The 4,684-nt window shown below is 35.5% G+C and overlaps 1 long non-coding RNA gene across 1 annotated transcript; it reads right to left on the reverse strand.

Moving 5' to 3' along the window:
* Window positions 1-309: 309 nt before the first annotated feature.
* Window positions 310-3,814, reverse strand: LOC131007621 (uncharacterized). The gene is made up of 3 exons (XR_009096188.1): window positions 3,597-3,814; window positions 1,578-1,641; window positions 310-1,061 (listed from the first exon to the last, which is right to left on the reverse strand). It is a non-coding gene; the product is annotated as an uncharacterized LOC131007621 (long non-coding RNA).
* Window positions 3,815-4,684: the final 870 nt, after the last annotated feature.

Consider the following 4,684-nt stretch of genomic DNA (forward strand, 5'->3'; position numbering starts at 1 on the left):
CCACAAAGGTGGCAGTAGTGGAATCAAAAGCGTAATGGCCTCTGCGCCATCGATCCCATAGGGAATAGCCCTCCTCCATCGTCGGTGATAGTGTGCCAGAAGTTCACCCAAGGTGTCATCCTCGTCCGGGATATACTCCCTGAACCATCGCTGCATCGCTGTCTCGATATGACTCGGCATCCTGTAATATAAAACATCATATCCATTAGAAAATGGATGACGAAACTTACTTGGTACATCTCAATCAACAACATACTCGTCCTCGTTTGGTACGGTGGGGCATCGGCTATATTAGCCTCAACATTCCTCCTCATATTCCACATCAACTGCCTCATATCAGATTCCATCATCTCAAATAATTCCGTCATCAAAACAATTCATAACTCATTAGTAACCCAAACTCAGCTTTTAACAGAAAAGCAATAAGAAACAACATCAACCTCTTACCTCGTTAAGCCGGAGGAGATGGGGTGCTGGGGTTTCGTTTCAAACTGACTCTCTCAAACTAGCCTAAGAATTCAAATTAGACTAGTACTCAAGTTAAAAAGATACCAGTAATCAAAGGTTCAACTCAGTCAAGCAATAGACTCAGAGCAGATGACCTGCTCTGATACCACCCTGTCGCAGCCCGAAATCCCGACACTAGTGATAGTGGGGTACGAGTATCGATACGACTATTTTTAAAGAATAAAGGAATAGAAGAGTAGGTCGAACATCAAGCGGAAGCTCACATCAAAGCATGCTAAGGAAAATATTATTAATTGAACCCAAGGGTAAAATCGTCAACGTTGTTGTAACTTTTTAATTATCAGGAATTTCACGAACAAAAACAAAACAGGTATAGCTTATTTTTCGTAAGGAAAAATAATATGCAGAGTATCGCAGCAAAAGGCGAACCGATTACATGTATGGAGACACATAACCGTGAGTATATTACTTGATTCATATTTAAGGTAACTTCACATCAAGACTTTATCGATAAAAAAGGAAAATACGATAAAGTAAATACGTCATCCAACGATCCCCCACCAGCACCAGACCAATCTCACTCCTCGCTTAGCCTGCACATTTAGAAATACATGCAGGGCGTGAGTATATAATACTCAGTGGGCAAACGCCGAAAAACAAGAAAGGTGCTCTTAGAGCTATAAGTTTGAAGCTTGCCACATCTCAGCAATACACAGAAATAAGTTAGTATCAATGAATCTGTGCATGCAGTTTTCATAATCAACATCATAAATAAGTAACTGCGCAGTTTAAACATTCATCATGTATGTACCACATCCACTACTCATCATCAAAGGTACTGAGAAGTAGGCCTCCCTCTCAAGTACCGTGACCGGCCGACCCGAAGACGGCTCACAGTCACCTCTGTGCACAAAATCCCGCTTGTGGCAGGACCGAATTCGTCTCATCAGTAGAGGGTAACACACAAGCTCAACATCAAAAAATTGGCAAGTCAAACAGTTCTCAAACATCATTTATCTCAAAACATTTGATAAGCTCATAACATCATTATATCATCAAATCATTTTGGAAAACTCGGATAATATATTTATACTCAAAATATTGCCCACCTGAAGACCTTACTCAAAAACTCCCGTCAAAGCGGAGTTACTTACTTCCCTGCTCTGCTCGTGTCTTCAGGGATCATCGTCATCATCGAAGGTTCATGTCATAAAATGAATCTCGATTAGAACTCAACGATAAAAACTCATGCCTCAACTCATGCTCTATATTATATTCTATCTTCTTAACCAACTCTACATAAACTCTTCACTCATTTCAAATCCTTAAGTCTAAGGATAGGTTTCAAGAAAATCATGGTTCTAAGTCTCGATTTATCACTCATATAAGGCTCGTCTAATCTCATTCAAACACTTAGGCAACACAATCACATAAGGCACATAAGAAAATACCATCAAACATCATCAAGACATGTTCTGTTTTTACACAGACTCGACTTCAAACTTTAACACGTTCTGACTCCGACATCCCCTGGATTCCAGACTCATACCAAAAGAAAGGTATTTGAGTCTAGTTTCATTTAAAAAAAAGTAGAGTCAGAAACTCCAAGTGGTTTGGGAGATATGACTGTTTTACTACAGTCTACCATATTCGGCAGTTTTGAGCAATCGAAAAGTTTGATTTTTCAAAAATAGTAAACGTTGTCAAACTGCGCTCAAATTTGGTGGATATCTAGCCCATACAGTAAGGTTGATACCATAAAAATTTGGAAATCTAATTCACACAGGAAGTCACTGAAATGAATGACTTTGTCCCCTGTTCTCTGAAATTCCCGGCAGAAATGTGCAGATTTGGTTTTGCATTTTATAAAAATAGTAAATCAAGTCCAAATGACTTGAAATTTTACAGAGGTGCTCAAGACTCATGTAGGGACATTCTGTAAAATTTTCAAAGCTTTTTGACATCGAAAAACCGTCGATCACAGTAGGTCAGTAGCCTACGAAAAATCACCAAAAATTCATTCCCAACTCTTAAATGCTCAAATTAACATTTATACAAAGCAACCACATCAAAACTCATTTTAAGCACTTAAAGCACTTAAAAACATTCAAATACATCAAAATACTCATCATACTCAAATTAACTCTCCTCTTTTACATCTTAACTCAAATCTCAAGGGAAACGTTTCAACAACGTATCAATCAAATTCTCTTTTCAATCTCATGCTCAAAAACACTCAATCATTCATTATTGACTCCATACATCATGTAACTCATTTTACACATATATTTCCCTTTTTATCATGTAAACTAACTCTAGTGAAAAACTCATATATCAACATAAAATTCTCAACAAAAGCATGACATCTTTCACATAATGGTCATAAATCAAAATAGACCACATTTAAACATTCGATGACTTCTCAAATATGAAGACTCAAAAATTCTCATAAACTAACTCAAGTCAAAATTTTACTTAGTTAACAATAGACTTAATCATACATAATAAAACCCTAACATCATGTTCAATTTCATATATCTTAAGCCAAAACACTTATTAAACACATAGACAAGAAAGTCCTAATTTTTATTAAACTAAACCCTTTGAAATTTTATAAACTCACATGGATCTTTAATCTCATCATATATCTATCAATTTTTGTCATTTAATCTCACATCAAAACCATCAATTCACAAATAAGGGCATATATACACATATCCCTAATTCTAGTAAACTAACTCACATCAAAACTCCAATTGACATCATATACTCAAATTACTCCATCAATCATCATCATATACACCTCATAAACTCATTTTCATCATCAATTCATCACCTTGATCATCAACCCAAAAATTCCCAAATTTGGGGTAAACTAAACTCATCGAATCTTTACATCTCAAAACATAGTTTTTCAAAACACACCTCAATCATCACCAAACATCACATAGTTCATTTTTCTCACCTCAATTCAAGGAAAGAAGAAGAAAAATTTTTGAAGGGTAAGATACCCATTTTTTCGAAAATTTGAAGGAAAAAGGGAGGGGGTGATTTCTTGCTCCAATCCTTCAAATAAGCTCATATACACACTCATACAAATTATATCTATGAATATGGAGATCACTTACCCAAGTTTTCACCAATTATCCAAATTTTCTCTCACTATTCTTGAAACCAATCTTCAAGGATTCTCTTGGATTTAAGTTGATAAGAGGTGTTTATGGAGGATTTAAGTAGTGATTTATGTGTTTGGCATACTTGGGTGAAGCTTCGAAGGTTTCATCAATGGCTAACAATGGAGGAAAGTAGAGAGATGAAGGGAGGGAGAGAGAGCTCGAAAATTAGGGAAGAAGGAGAGAGAGGAATTCTTGCAAGATATGAAATGGATTTGGAAATCTTATAAAAGATTTGTGAATCTTTAGAGAATATTTGGCATTAATGCATCTTCTCACTCTAATCTCTTCTTTCTCTCTCAAATCTCTACACTTTCTTAATCTCTACTCTCTAATCTCTACTCTCTCAATTCTATACTTAGCAAAATTTAGGCATATGACATATGGTATGGGTAATTAAATAAAGTGTGTGAAAGGTGATCAAATAAAATCACAAAACTATGGTAATGTCACTCATTAATAAAATACCACATCATAAATATTCATGTGACCAAAATAATAATTATAGCACTCATATTAGTGCACTCACATATATATAATATTCCTCTTCGTAGGAAGAAAAATAATTTAAAAAAAATATTATGCTCGGAAAAATTTTCATAAACCGGCATCATTCGATTTCTCGATAAAAATAAACTGCACTTGCTTTGTAAACTTAATAAAAATTCCAAGTGCTAAGGTCTCAAATAAAAATCATAATAACTCGGTCACAGTGACACACATCACGAAAATCACATAATCATTCAGTCATGTAAATTCACATAACATCACATCAAAATAGTCGGCAGGCTCAAATAAGCTAGACGTCTCTCTGACCGACTCTATATATCAAGGTTTCTCACTCTTTCGTCCTCGACTCTATTTCCAACTCAGTATTCCTATTTTCTTAATAGGACAGTCAGTCTCTGATAATTCAGTATCCGGTAACTCTATTCCCGGTAGTTGGAAATAAAATAAAATCTCAGCTCAATTCAATCAGCATCTCTATCTCAACTCATTTATCACATCTCTTCACTTTAGCTCCATCATTGATTTATTCACTC

The sequence above is a fragment of the Salvia miltiorrhiza genome, chromosome 2, assembly GCF_028751815.1.
Source record: "Salvia miltiorrhiza cultivar Shanhuang (shh) chromosome 2, IMPLAD_Smil_shh, whole genome shotgun sequence".
Lineage (NCBI taxonomy): Eukaryota > Viridiplantae > Streptophyta > Magnoliopsida > Lamiales > Lamiaceae > Salvia > Salvia miltiorrhiza.